The following is a 15,673-nucleotide window of genomic DNA, read 5'->3' on the forward strand; positions in this document are numbered from 1 at the left end:
GGATCTTGGATGCCTTGTTGATGAAGATGGGCCGTACGGCCTGCTGGCTTAGCCACGCTGTGGGCCGCAGGCAGGCAAGTCTGGGGACTCCCGTTCCCAGAACGCCGACAGTAGCCCCCGGGCCCAAGGTGCGCTCGGGCTTGGCTTCGCGACGAAGCCAAGGGTCAAGTTCGGAGCACCGCGGGCCCCAAAAGCCTGCGGCCTCGGTTGACGCGTGGCGGTTGATTGGACGTGGGTGTCTCCGCTTCCCCACGCTACCTCGGCAACTGCTTGATCTGACAAAAGGCTGGCGCGGGCAGTTCTTGCCTTCATTGCTTCTTCCTTGCCTCGCTCCAGATCCCCTTTCTTGCTCCTCGCCACCGCTACCTCCAGATCTGCTCCATTCTCATCTTGCACCCGCATTCCATGGCGCCGCGCAAAGTCAAGACTTCCTCAGCACCGGCTTGGTATGAGCCGGCCCTTGAGGCGCCCACCGTCACGGAAAAAAGCCTTGCCTCCGTGCGCCTGCTGACGGCGGGCGAGAGCAATGAGTGGGGGGCGACCGAGCTCCGGCTTGCCTCCGACGTGCCGGAGCCCGAGGGAAGCACCTTCTTCCCCTTCTTCTCGAGCGGTGTCGCCGTCGGGTTGGTTCCCCCCTTCTCTGATTTCTTTTATGAAGTCCTCGACCACTACGGTTTGCAGGCGCTGCATCTCCATCCCAACTCTGTCCTCCTCCTGTCCATCTTCGCCTACTACTGCGAGGCGTACCTGGGCATGATGCCGTCCGTGGCGTTGCTTCACCATTTCTTCTTCATTCGTGTCAACGAGGGTCACATCTCCGGATGCGCTAACTTCGTCGCATGCGGCAAGGCCAACTCGATCTCGAGCACCGGGAAGAGGGCCGACAACATCCGATCCAAATGGGTCATGATGGATGCCCAGCGTGCCGATCCACGCCTGGCGTTGCCGACGGAGGCACCCCGGCAGGGCAAGGGGTGGCCCAAGGCGGAGCTTGTCGATGAGCGGGCATCATCGGTGTTGGGGCAGATGATGACCGACTTGAAGCCGGGCAACGCGAGGGCGGCCAAGATAACGGGGGCGATGCTCCTAAGGGAGTTCTTGATGCTGCAGGTTGCCCCACTCCAGGCGCACGCGCACCCCCTCTGGGAGCTTGAAGAAGAGGAGAACAAGACCCGCCTGAGGCCAGAGGACCTGCCTGGCGATGAATTGGACGCCGTCCTGCGCCTCATAGTCGGGGACAACCAGGAGTACCCGCCTAGCGCCTTCGTTCCCCTGTTCCAACGCAGGGACCGAGAGGAATTCGTCGCCTCCAGGCCGACTTTTGATGCGCGCGGGCTAGTGCCGCCGGCGCTTCCGGGAGCTCCTACGACGCAGAAACCAGCGGAGGTGTCTTCTGGCGAGTCCCGCGGAGAGGGGGAAGTGGAGGTGGACTCGGAGAAGACCCTGGAAGAGGTGGGGGAGACTTCCCCTCTGAGCAAGGCCGAGATTCTCCGCGCCCTTCCTGATTATGCCGAGGCCGACGCCTACCAAGGGGAGAGGGAGCAGCCCCTCATCCCGACGAAGGGTAGGTCGTCGCTGGTGGCCCGTGGTGCCGCCTCCGCCCCGACACCTCCTGGGGCTGGATCCGGTTCTGCTTCTGCACCGCCTGCTGCTGCCGGGACCCGAACACCAGCCCCTTAGGTCCCGATGCTGTCAGGCTTCAAGCTTCCCAAGCGGAGGGTGGAGTACTTCGCGGTGGCCGGTAGGTGTCTCGAGCTTCTCTTTATCCCTACTGGTACTTGTTATTTCCTAACGCCCGCCCTTGGTCGATCAGGCCGACATCTTCGGCGAAGAAGAGGAAGGAGGATACGGCGGCCATGCCTCCCTCCGCAGGGAAAGGAGGCAGCAGCGCCCGCATCTCCCCGGCCTGGTCGTCCTCGCGAGGCCAAGAGGAGCATCGCCGCGTGGAATCAGCCCCCATGGCCCCGCTGGCTCTGGAGGTGCCGGTACTTGGCGCGGCTGATGAGGTCCCAGCTGCTCCGGAACCCGCGATCCCCCAGACTCTGGTGATGATGTCGCCTCCTCCCGCTGCTACACCTCCACTCCTAGATTCTTCTGCTGCTGTTGCCCTGGAGCGTGTTCTTTCGGAGATGACTCAGCTGCAGGCAGATCTCTTGAGCACGGACCCACGTCTTGTGGCTGGGCGCCTAGAGCTGGCCTCGGGCTGGCTCCACTCCGACTTGGCTGTTCGCGCGACGTTGGGCCAGGCCGCTGTGGCTTCCGAGAAAGAGAAGCAGAGTGCCGCCAACACCGCAGCCGATCATGAGGCGGCGCTGAAAGACGCCAAGGCCGCCCGTGACCGCTACCAAGTGCTGGAGGGCGAGTTGCAGAGCTTGTGTGACAAGCACGCCGAAGAGGTACCCTGCAGCCAAGCGAAGGAGGTGGAGATGAAGGCCCGGGAGGAAGCCGTCAAGAACCGTGATGCTGAGCTGGCGGAGCTGGGAAAAAAGCATGCCGCCGAGCGCAACCGGTTGGAAGAGTTGGAGCAGAAGATGGGGACGAGGGAGGCCGATCTTGATGCCAAGGCGCGAGTCCTGGCTGAAGACCGCGTGGCCTTCGTCGATCTCGAGAAGAGATCTCGCAAGGCGCTAAAGACGCTCTATGAGCACGGCCTGGAGAAGCCTCTGGACACCGACGAGGACGGCCGCGCCCAGCTGCTTCCTCTCGTGGTGAAGGCGCTTGAGGAGGTCGTTGATGGTCTCGGTCCCATGGCGGAGGCAGAAGCTCGCGTCCTGTCTTCAGCCGTGCTGACTCGCGTTTTTAGCCACCTGCACCTTCGCGACCCCAACGCTTGCCTTGATGAGCTGCTGGAGCCTGTAGCTGAAGATCAATGTGAGGCGGCTGCCGCGGTCGTGCAAGATCAGGTGGGAGCCTTGCTAAGGAAGTTCCGCGGCTTTGTCTTCGCTCCTCTGTCCGACGATGTCGTCGACCTGGCAGCTGGTGGTGAAGGTGAAGACAAAATTGCTCACGGGGGAGCACCTTCCGCAGGCGACGGCGACGTCTAAAGGTGACCCGCGGCCATTCTTCCCGTTCCGTTCCTGCGACATGTATCAGGCCTCGTGGAGGCGTTTAGACTTTTCATTTGGTATTGTGAGGACAATATGCTTGTAATATTTGCTTCGAGATTTTGCGATTTCCTTCGTATTTGCTTTGCGTTCTGCGTCGGCAGAGCCCGACCCCGCACATACCTCAACTGCCATTGGGCCGACCAGAGACCAGGACGGACCAAGGAGTGAGGGGCTATGTGACCAGTTAGGCTCCTGAGTCGCGATGCTCAGGAGTCCCCCTTGACGCGCAAACATCATATAGGGAGAGTTCGTGAGGATAGATTAATGTTCTACGTCGGCAGAGCCCGGCCACGCGCATACCTCAACTGCCATTGGGCCGACTGGAGACCAGGACGGACCAAGGAGTGAGGGGCTACGCGACTAGTTAGGCTCCTGAGTCGCGATGCTCAGGAGTCCCCCTTAACGTGCAAACAATTTCCATACCTGCCCTCGCCGAGGCCTCGGGAGGGGCGCGCGACGCCCAGGTCCGGGAGACCTGGTTGGGTGGCGTGCGCTCGGGCGTGACCCGAGCGCGGCCCCCGTGCCCAGCCCCCTCGCGCGGCTCTCCCGGGGGAAGGCGTTGCGGTGAGGCTGGACGCTGAGCTCTGGGCTCCCTGAGGTTGGTACGACCGTGGGGCCGCCCTCAGTTCTTTATCACCAGCGCGGAGCATAGTGCTTCCGCTTGTGCACGGGCATAGCCGCTCCTCGGCAGTGTTGATAGCCAGCACGAAGCATGGTGCTTCCACTTGAGCGTGGGATGGGGGCCCCCCTCCGGGAGGAGCCCCCGGGGCGTGTACAACCCCGCCCTGACACGTGGCCTGCACGGCAGGGCTGCGAGGTGTATCTGGGCACTCGTGAGCCAGCGCGGGACTCATGAGGATCTACCTCAAGGCGGGTTGCACCTGGTCTTGAGTCTTGGTGACTGTATGTTCCTGCAAGGCGGTTAGATGCAAGCACTCTACGTCCTCAGGTCCCGGCCCTCGAGCGAGCTCAGCCGCCACTGGTATGCCAGGTCGCGATGCCGTGGTCAAGGCCAGGGGGTGAGGGCTAGAGAGACAGTAAGACCTCCTGAGTCGCGATGCTCAGGAGCCCCCCTTTTAACGTGCAAGCGAATTGCATAGGATGAACAGACCCGTGGCGGGCGGCAATCGAGCAGGCGATAGCCGTTGGCAGGTTAAGCATGGAGAGAAGATCAACTTGGATAAATGCAGGAAGATACATGCCACCGGGTCCGGCCCGAGCGGCTTGGGGATGATGCAGCCCGAGGGGCGCCCCCAGCAAGGTAAGCTAAAGACATAAGCAAAAGGGATACATGCCACAGGGATGGACCCATGTGGCCTGGGAATAATGCAGCCCGAGGGGCGCTCCCAGCTTAAACGAGCTCGGAAGATGTCACCTGGTTCTGTAGACGAAGTAGAGTTGGTGCAGCTGAAGGCGTGCGTTGAAGAAATGACTCCTCATGAGCCACCGGGATCCTGAGCCTCGGGAGGCTCTGGGGGCTCAGGAGGTTCCCTGAAGACCGTCTCCATCTCCTCCAGGACGGCGTGGTACCTGGCCTCCTGAGCCGCCAGGACACGCCGTAAGTCGCGTTGATAGGCTGATGCCACGCTCGGCAAGCCGAAGGGCATGCGAACGTAGCTGTGTGGCGGGCCCTCGCAGCGGCCCACACGCGATGGCCAGAAGCGCTCCTGAGATGCGGCCCTGTTGAGCCCTGGGACATCGATGGAGACACGCAGCCCAGCATCCTCGCCAGGGTGCGGAGCTACGCCTCGTGAGCGGCTGTCGCCGCGCATGGCTCTTGCTTCTTGCAATTCCTGAGTGGTCTTGCTGATGAACTCGTGAGTGGTGGGCACTCCTTGCCCTGTGCTCTCCTGAGGAACATGTGCCGCGAAGCACACTTCCAAGTGGTGCCCAAGCACCTCCCTCGTGCGGTTGGCAAGGTCAGAGGCCCTCCAGAAGAGAGCCCCCGAGCCCTGCTCGAGGAGGGCGCTGGGCGCGCCTTCCTATGCGATGGAGGGAGGTGCCCCTGGAGCGGGCGCTGATCCTGACGAGGCTCCTGCCTCGACGCCATCCTCCTGAGGTCCTGCACGGCGCGGCTGCTTCTTCTTGGGGATGGCCTCCGGAGGGCCTTCACTTCTGCTGTCGGGGTCGTCGATTGCTGCAGTTTGGAAGGCGCGCTCGAGGGAGCACACTGCATCCCTCTCCTCACACGGGACCGTGATGATTCCTCCGCTTCCTGGCATCTTGAGAATGTTGTAGCCGTGATGAGTGACTGCCATGAACTTGGCCAAGGCTGGATACCCGAGGATGGCATTGTACGGCAGTCGGATGTGCGCGACATCAAAGTCGATGAGCTCGGTGCGGTAGTTCTTGCGCTCCCCAAAGGTGACAGGCAGGCGGACCTGCCCTATCGGTGTGGTGGAACCGTCGGTCACTCCTGAGAAAGGCTTGGTGGGATGGAGCTGTTCATACGGCACTTGGAGGTTGTCGAACGTGTCGACGGACAGGACGTTAAGCCCTGCGCCACCGTCGATGAGGGTCTTGGTGACCTGCACATTGCTGATGACTGGGGAACACAGCATAGGGAGGGCGCCAGCGGTGGCTGCGCACTTGAGCTGATCCGCCGAGTTGAAAGTGATGGCACACTGGGACCACCTGAGCGGGCGCGTGGCCTCGAGCTTGGGGAGCACTGCATTCACCTCGCGAGCGAACTGTTTGAAGATGCGCTGAGAGGCTGGGGCCTGGGCGCCGCCCAAAATGCAGGCGATCGCATGCGGCTCCTGGAAGCCCCCAGCCCCCTCGTCCTGGTGGTGGTCGTCGTTCCTTCTTGGTGGCGGCAGCGGGGGAAGACCGGTGTTGCCCTGGGGGCGATCCTCACGAGGCAGGTCCCTCCAGGCACCCTCGCGAGGCTGGTCCTGCCAGCGGTCCTCACGAGGCCGGTCGCGCCACTCCTGGCGCGGGCCACGATCGTCCCAGCGTCCACCTCCATGTCCTCCTCTGCGGCCGTAGCCCCGGTCGTTGCGCTCGGGGCGTCGACCGTAGCGTCCTTCCCATATGGCTCTGAGCTCTTGACGGTCGCTGGTGTTGTGGGTGTTCAGGTTGTGGAAGGCGTAGAACGGTCGGCCGTTCTTGGATGACTCGGGCTGATCTCTGCCCCGCTTGGTGTCGGGCTCCGCTGCGAGCACAGCTGCCTCCTTGCGCTTCACATCCTTGGCCTTGGCCTTCTTCTCCTCCGCTCCTACAGCTGGCAGCTTGAGGAGAGAGAGGCACCCCTCCTCAGCTCTTGCGCACTTGGTCGCCAGGTTGAACAGCTCCTGAGATGTGCTGAGCTCCTCGTGGATAGCGAGCTCTTCCTTCATCTTGACGTCACGGACGCCGTCGGAAAACGCGGAGATGATGGCCTCGTCCGTGACCTTGGGTTCCGCCAAATGTCGGATGCGGGGTTCCGGCAAACCCTTAAGGTACGAACACTGGGGTGCACGCGAAGTCTTTCCCTCCTACCGATCTACGCCCTAGCTCGCTAAGATCTCGCGGACGAACTCGACCAACTCGCAACACAGAAAGACACGAGATTTATACTGGTTCAGGCCACCGTTGTGGTGTAATACCCTACTCCAGTGTGGTGGTGGTGGATTGCCTCTTGGGCTGATGATGAACAATACAAGGGAAGAGCAGCCTCCTGAGGTTGAGGTCTTCTTGTGCCTGTGTGGTTGAGGATGATCTAAATCAGTTCGAGACCCCTCCCCTCCTACTGTGGTGGCTAGTCCTATTTATAGAGGCCCTGGTCCTCTTCCCAAATATTGAGTGGGAAGGGAGCCAACATCGGCGGGCAAATTTGAAGGGGGACAGCCAGTACAAGCTATCCTGAAAAAAGCGGTCTTCGCCTGCGAAAAGCTCTGGTGGTGACGCCGTCTTGGGCTCCACGATGACCTCCGTCTTGCCGTCCTCCTGGTCTTGGTCTTGTTGCACCAATATAGCAACCTTTGCCTGATGCCTCGGTACTCTTCATCTGCACTGGCCTCCTTAGCACCAAAGAGGAAATAAGGACACTGCGCGTGCTGGCGCCCGCCTGGTGCCGTTCGTCATGGCTCACGTCACGAGGGCCTCGTGAGGTTTGCCCCGCCTTGATATCTCCGCTCCTCGTGAGCCTGCTTGGCTAGGCCACTCCAGAGGAGGTCTTGCGTCGTCCGCCTCGCGAGGCTCGGACCCTCGCGAGGGTCTTGGATGCCTTGTTGATGAAGATGGGACGTACGGCCTGCTGGCTTAGCCACGCTGTGGGCCGCAGGCAGGCAAGTCTGGGGACCCCAGTTCCCAGAACGTCGACACACTTCCCGTCATAGCGCGTCCCAGCACCGCCGGGCCACTACTCTAACCCAATGGATAACATTGTCGCGGCCGCTTCACGACTGGCGGCTCTCCCGATCGAAGGCGAGTCCCCAGTAGCGGTCGAGACGCGATGGACTAGGGAGCTCCTTCAGACAGCTTTGACTCAACAGCAGGCTTATTCATATAGTCGCGAAAGGATCCATTCTACTCCCCGCCCAAGCCAGAGTTACAGCAGGAATATCGATGAACCGGCCGTGTCAAGCATTGCGTGAAACCGCGATCCGCCCCGAGGCCATAACCTGGCGGGCGGCGGTGGTGAGGCTCAGGATGTGGTGGATCGTGCTAGGGCACTTCGAGAAGCCGAGTTAGCAGCACAGCATGAAGCCCGCCAATTTACTCCTGTTCGTCCAACCACACCGGTGGAACCAGGGGTTACTTGAAGCTCTTTGGGAGTACCGTGTCTCGTCCGAGTGCTGCGCAACGTGCGCCTGCCTAAGGATTTCAAGGGCCCACGTAAAGTGCCGAATTACACCACCGATTTGTCCCCCGAGTCATGGGTTGAAAGCTATGAGATGGCAATGGAAATGCTGGATGTGGATGAGGCAGCGTGCGCCAAATACTTCACCATGATGCTGGAGGGGACAACCCGCACCTGGCTGAACAACTTGTCGGCTAACTCCATTGGGTCATGGGCCAAATTACGGGCCCGGTTTATCCAGAATTTCAAGGATACATGCAAGCAGCCCATGTCAATTGTGGACTTAGCTGCCTGTGTCCAGGAGGAAGGAGAATCAACAACCCGTTGGGTGCGCCGGGTTTCGGAGATTTTGCATTCATCAGACCGCATCAATGCTGATACAGCGGTTTTGACTTTGGAAGGCAATTGCCGGTTTGCACCTCTGAAGTTGAAGTTGGGACGGCTCAAACGTCATTGTAATGACATGGGAACGCTCATGGCAGCTTTGGTAAAGTATGGCGACTCTGATAGTACCAAGGACCCCGAGTCTGATGATGACACGACAGGGAAGGGAAAGAAGAGCGGCAACACCAAGGGGCAGCAGCATAACCCGGCGGGTCATGGAAACGGTGGTAAGCGTAAAGCGGATAACAGCCTAGATTTTGTGGCTAACACTAACACGCAGGACAAAGGCCGGCGGCGTAAGGGTAAACCGCCCCAGCGTGGTGGAGGACCAAGTCCTAATCCGGAGCGCCTATCTTATCTGTTAAACCAACCTTGCCCGAAGCACGGGACGAAGGATCAACCGTCCACGCACCTCTGGAAAGATTGTTATATCATGCAGGAGTTCAAAAACTCCGACTTTTTTCGGTATGATCACGGACCGGGCGGCGGTTCAGGCCCTAGATCTCATGGGCCGGGTTACGGTGGAGGCAGTTCTAGTTCAGGTTTTCATGGCAATCAGAACAGACAACAACTCGAGACCCAGGCAAAGCGTATTCGCCCCCTGGTCATCGAAACTCTAGCAATCCCACAACAACTGGATCGTAGGCTTTTACATTCACCACAAGGGGCCGAACCAGTATAAACGCTTTCCGTCCCTTGTCCTCTTTAACCCCTTTAAGCTAACCCGTCGCGATGGCTCCATTACTAAGTCCTTTCTCTAGGATATTTACCGTGACAAAACCACGACAGTTGGCGCCCACCATGGGCTCGCGCAAGATGGTGTTGAGTTCTTGAAGGGATCCCTTAGGGATCGAGAAGCTATGACCCGCTAGATCAGCAAGAGCCGGCGTGGAAGAATTCACGTCAATTACGAAGTTCAACAGTCAGGATTAAAGAAGTTTTCAGCAGCAACGTATAGAAGATGGAGCATGGAAGTTTAGGGTTGCGTCACGCCGCGCCCCCAAGCCGCCGAGACAGGCAGGAAATCGGTCTCGCCAAAGATAAACCGCCGCCTCGTGCGAACTGTTAAAACTGGCAGGTTCCATCGATGGAAATAGATACATCAAATCAATTCTCATCCAAATCAATCTAGGCTTGAGGAATCTGCGAGTCACTACGCACGTGAAGGATCCCTCAACTAGTACAACCACTACACACACACGGATTCCAAGGAAGGATTAAATATAAAAGGCAACCCCCAACATTGATTTGGATTCAGAGAACTTTCTACGGGATCCAGGATTCAGGTTCAAAAGAAAAAAAGGAAAAGAGGAACTACTGATGGTGCCAAGGTAATATTGTTAGTACGGACACGACCGGGGTGGACGTAGGACATGGATTCGGTTTTCGCCTCACCGGCTCAACGCACCGTCCCGTCTCTGCCTCGCCGATCTCTGCAGGCTCCGCCCCGAGCTGCCCTCGCTGCACGGCCTCACCGCCGTAGGGTGCTGCCGCTGCTTGTCTCCTCTGAGAGCCGGTCATGGCCGCCTTACTTCAAACCACCGCCGCGGTCCCTACTTTGCCGACTCGCCCTGAGCCGGCCTGTTCCGAGTCGTCCTCGACTCCAACCCTTCTTCAGCCGATGCTGTGCCTCGAACTACCAAGTTGCCTGTTGCTGTGTAATTGCTGGAGCGGAGGGAGTAGTTGAAAGTACTACTGCTGCCACTTGCACAGTTTGAAAAAAAATGCAGCGCGACGCGTAGAGGCTGCAGGCGTTTTGGGCGCTCCACTCACGAGGCCGGGGTTTGTACGCTGTTGTTAAAGAGCAGTGCATGCACACGCTGGCACTTCAATCAGGTCCTCCATGAGAGATTAAGACAAGAGGAGAAGGTCACGTGGAGACATCAGAGATTTGATATGATTTGATCCCAGTATCCACGTTCATCCGACAAATAAACATCAGGTGCTATCTTGTCTATCTATTTTTAGTGCATAGTGTTTTTATCGAAAAACAATCACTCTGGTCTGTGATATTTTTTCGCAGGATTATTGTTTATTACAATGGTGTCGCACAAGGGGCGCGCACCAGTATTATTTTTGCACTAGCACTTGTCCATGCTGTGCTGCACAGGTCGTCACCCCCGCTACATCAACACACGCGACTGCGGCCTAGTTTATATCTACATGACGAGGCCGAACCGACCGTCCGTGCGGTTTACCGCACCTGCGATCGACTTGCCTGTCCGCCCTCGCGGCCGGTTCACGCGTCTGCGCCGGTTTACAACGCGGAGGACAACTTGCTCATCCGCACCGGTTTACAACACCGGGCCGACTCATCTGTCTGCTCCCGTGGCCGACTCACCCGACAATCATTCACTACAAATATGGTTTATACCATGGGTATGGAGCACGGGCTGACAATAATCCGCCCGACGATAGTCCGTAATATATTACCCGATGAATGGACGCGCACAAGCCGCCGCCCGTACGGCCCGGTCTACATCAACTAGCTGGGACTACGCCTGTGATTGACTCGCGCGTCCGCACCAGCTTACAACGCCACGGACGACTCGCCCGTCCGCTCTCGCGGCCGGTTCATGCATCCGCGCCGGCTTACAACGAGGAAGACAACTTGCTTGTCCGCACCGGCGTACAACGCCGTGGCGGATTCATCTGTGCTGCCTTTGATGCTGCGGTCGTTTTTACCGTCCGTCTCTCGCAGCCTGGTCTACATCAACACAACGGGCCGCACCTGTCTGCATGAGCAATTTGAGCAAGTCACAGCTTGGGTAGCCCGGTTTTTCTTTCAACAATATGGAGGCAAATTATCGTACGCTATCAACCACCGTCTGCACTGGGTGGCTCAATGGGCGGGCGCACAAGTCGCTGCCACTACAGTTTGGTTAACTTCAAATTGCCAGTTGGAAGGAACCATTGTCCGAGTTGCTGACACGGCTCATACGGAATCATTTAGAACCCGCCGCAGTCACCTCAACCTTCTGTGTATTCACATCGTGCTATCAACACCAATGATATACAACTTATGCCGGTTTATATATCACGATCAAATATGGAGAAATCTCAAGCCGGCTCCTCGAGTCACCTTGAGACTCGGGGGCTACAGTAATATGACTCAGCAAATGTTGCCGGTTTTCAGTGAAGTCAAGAACCCCAGGACGTTGGAGGGAAAGATAACCCGGTCCCGGAGGCTACTACCATATGAATGAAAATTTAAAAGGGTGTCAGAAATATTCCGGCTCACAATGATGCTTCCGGTTTACAATCCGGTTCAAGGGAAATCCCGTCTCCAACACAGCGCTGAAGCCCTCAATATCCGGTTTAAGAGGAAGCTGTCTCTCACAAATCGCTGAAGCTCTCAAATCCGGTTTAAGAATTTCCGGTTCAAAAATGAATTAACTTCTCACAAGTTCAAGTTTAAAGGCCGTCAGAAAATTTCCGGCTGAAAATGAAGATTCCGGTTTAAAATCCGGTTCAAGGGAAAGATGTCTCCCACAAAGCTTTGAAGCTCTCAATACCCGGTTGAAAATCCCGGTTCAAGAAGAATTTATCTCTTGCAAAAAGTTAAAGGTTGCCGAAGAGGACCTGCTGCCATGATGCGCGGTTCAAACATGGGTATCCTGCCTTATTGGCTTATCATATTATTGATTACTTGTGGGGCTTGGTCATGTCCGAACCATAGCTACACCAGAAAACTACTTAGGGGCCAAAGAGAGTGTTGCAAAAGAACAACTCAAACATAGGCACCCACTGAGCACAGCTCAAAATATTGCTTGGGGATTCTTTGCTATCGAAAATGAATAAAGAATCTACACTTGTAATAGGCTATCAAGCCACGGCTTGGAAGCCTGGTGTATACACCTAAAACCCCGGGTTAGCGTGCCTTTTTTAAGTAAGTCACTCCGTCCAGGTAAACCTGGTATGACCCGTCGAACTATGACAAGTCAATCTAAATGAGACCCTGAACTTGTCAAAGTGAAAACGACGATTGGTTAAGGATTGAGGACCATCTTAAAAGGCTTTGTGAAATGGTTTAACTCAGTGGCCTGGCAGCCCATGAAAAGCCTCGAATTTGGGGCCTGGCAGCCCGTGAAAAGCCTCGACTACAAGTTTTCATTTGCTTTTTTCCAAGTTTTTCTATCTTTTGATAAGACTTATGATGTTTTTTGATAAACCGGTGTTCATTAACCCGGCTCAGCTGTCAACTACAAGTTGTCAGTACATAATCACTTATAACCCGGAGTTTTTTGTCACAACCCAGTACGGTTTTATCATAAACCGGCACAATATGGAACGAGTTATCAGTACTCAAGATTAGGGTTATCACCTTTACTACAATAAAGTTGGCCAACCAACGATGTGATTCAATTCATAGGTATGATATGTTTCATATTTGATTATTCTTAAGTGCAGCCTTGGTTATCAACCCAGGTTATATGTTGGGCATTATGACCCGTCCGGCGGTAAACCGCAAGGACACTTTAAACTTGCTGTATGCAGAAACAGGTTGAATAAAGCATAATTATAAATCATCGGTGTTTATTAACCCGGCCTGGCTTTAAGACGATAAGTCGCTAGTGTATGCTGAGAAATTATCCGGTGTTTATTAACCCGGCCTGGCTTTAAGACGATAAGTCACCGGTGTATGATGAGAAATTATCCGGTGTTTGTTAACCCGGCCTGGCTTTGGACTATAAGTCGCCAGTATATATTGGGATTGCGCCATTGGAATCATGCGCTTATAAATCATTGGGTTTTCAAAGTCGCTTTAGCGCAATGGCTATCGTATTATCAATGGATATGATTTATTCTACAATTGAAGGAATAGTCCCAAGTCGCTGCAGGCTTACGATCCGACACTTGGGGGCTACATTATTTAAGTTGAGATTACATCAAATATGCAAGTCTCGTGTCGCTGCAAGCATGCACCATGACACTTGGGGGCTAATGCGAAGTCATTTTTTGCTCACCTTATTGAAGACCCGACTCATCACAATGTAATGAGCCGGCCCTTGGGGGCTACCAATTGCTCCTATCAACAATTCAAGGTACACAAGTCTTAAATCCATTATATTGAAGGTTTATTGCTCAGTTGGTAAAGCACAAAGCTCTTAACCTTGTGGACGTGGATTCAAGCCCCGTGATGGGGGTTACATTATATGATGTTATTTTCAATGAAGTATATATAAAGTCCCAGCTCAATATTATCTTACTGAGCCGGCCCTTGGGGGCTACACATCACTGCTCAAATCTGCATGATTATATTTACAAAGTCCCTGCTCATTATTGCATAATGACCCGGCCCTTGGGGGCTACACTGGTTGAAGTTTTTATGAGTATAAGGAAATTACAAGTCCCAGGTTGCTGCAAGCATGACAACTCGGCACTTGGGGGCTACATATATGGAGTATTCAGTTTTTACTAGTGACTGAGATGAACAACATGGATTTCTTCAAAGTGGCAGTAATTATATGGAAACAAGTCTCAAATCATCACTTTGTTCTGTTCAAGACTTGGGGGCTACAGGTAATATGGATATAAGGGAGAAATATCTTCCAATTTTCAGTTTTGAGCTAACCAGATTGACCCGGTGTCTGCAACAATTATGACCCGGTGTTACCGACAATCATAACCCGGCGTCATCAATAATCATGAACCGGTGTTGGCAACAATCATGAAATATTATTTATGGATTTTGAAAATCTTAATTTTTAATTGTTGCGCGCGCAATGTTTCATTAGATTTTTATGTAATAAAAATTTATATTTAATCTGACTAGAAATTTTGGGATAAAAATATTTCGGATCCCATCAAAATGTGGGAAATTTTATTTAATTCTGTCTTGAACGGTTGGTTGAAATTATTAATCGTTGTCCTAGCTAGAAAATTGGCTGTACTTTTAACAAACTGTAAATGGGCTGTAGTAAATTCCGTTAGAATTCAAAAATGGGTTGTACATTCTTACAAATCGCAAATGGGCTATAAGTTCTCTGCCACACACTTGTGGGCCTACTAAGTGACGCGTCCCCTAAAAAAAGTTGACGCATATGCAAGGCTTTGTCAACTTATTATAGTCAACACACGGTTCTAGCAGCAGTGGCCGTTGGATGTCCATCCAACGGATGCCGTGCTTCTTCTTCAATCTCGGATATTCTAGCTTAACCCGGCCGGAGTTGGTGCTTCATTATAACCCGCCAGAGGACTGGTGATTCATGGATCTGGCGGTTCACTGGTCTGACGATTTACGAGCCTGGCGATTCATGAATGACCCCGACGACGGGTCAGATAAAGGACAAGGCCCAAGGACCAGAAGGCCGGTTCATGTTAATGGTGGGCCGATTTAAGAGGAAAGCGTAAGGACTATTCTCCTACAAAGGAAGCAAGACTAGGACTCCACTTGTAATAGAGTAATCCTAATCCAACTAGGACTAGTCATGTAAACCGCCCCTTCAACATATATAAGGAGGGGCAGGGCTCCCCAAAGAGGGACAAGAAAGAAGAAACAATCTCTAGGGCTAGACACAAAGAGCCGGTTTACAGCGACTCCCTCATGTTGATAATGAGACCTAGCCACAAACAGCATGTAGGGTTGTTACCGGATGATGTTTCCCGGGGCCCGAAGCTGTCTAAATCTTTGTCTTGCGTGTTACGTCTCTCGATTCCGATCATCCCCTTCAAGCTACCGCATAGATGCGTTGGCCTCACGACTAAGTCGTCACACTAGGACATCTGCCGTGACAATTCCACGACACCCGCCCAAAAAATGATTCCTCCCCCTGACATCTGGGGCGCACCGTTTCGGAAGCTGACCTGTGGGCCTACTAAGTTGACGCGTACCAAGGGCTTTGTCAACTTAGTCAATATAAACGATTCTAGTTGCAGTGACCGTACGATGCCCATCCAACAACCGTAGTGCTTCTTCAACCTCTGGTCTTCTTGCTCCAGCCGCCCAAAGCAGCGCCGGCCGTGCCGCCTGCTCCTACCTCCCGTGGCCGGCTGTGCTGCCGCGGAGGCCTCACCGCTCCCTACTACTCCCACCGCTGGCCAGGCCATCCCTCCACTCACCCACACCCCCTGTTATTCTGCGGCGACGACAGCTTCACACCGCAGCCGAACCAATGAACCCTCGTACTCCTCTCCGCGCGGGCTTGCACTGCCGCATCTTCCCCAGCTCCGCGTCGTCCCCTTCCTAGGCCTCGCCGTCGTCCACCGCCCTGGTGCTCTCGGTGCGGCGTGGTCAACGTGGTCAAGGAACGACTTCCATCGGAAGAGTACTGTACGTGGAGAGGCTAACAACTGGGTCCACGCCGGCTGCAAGGAAGTGCCTCCTTATTACGCACAAAATAATTATTCCTGCACCTGACAGTAGGGACCCACTGGACGGGCCACCGTATTTCGCGAA

The sequence above is a fragment of the Aegilops tauschii genome, chromosome 7, assembly GCF_002575655.3.
Source record: "Aegilops tauschii subsp. strangulata cultivar AL8/78 chromosome 7, Aet v6.0, whole genome shotgun sequence".
Taxonomy (NCBI): domain Eukaryota; kingdom Viridiplantae; phylum Streptophyta; class Magnoliopsida; order Poales; family Poaceae; genus Aegilops; species Aegilops tauschii.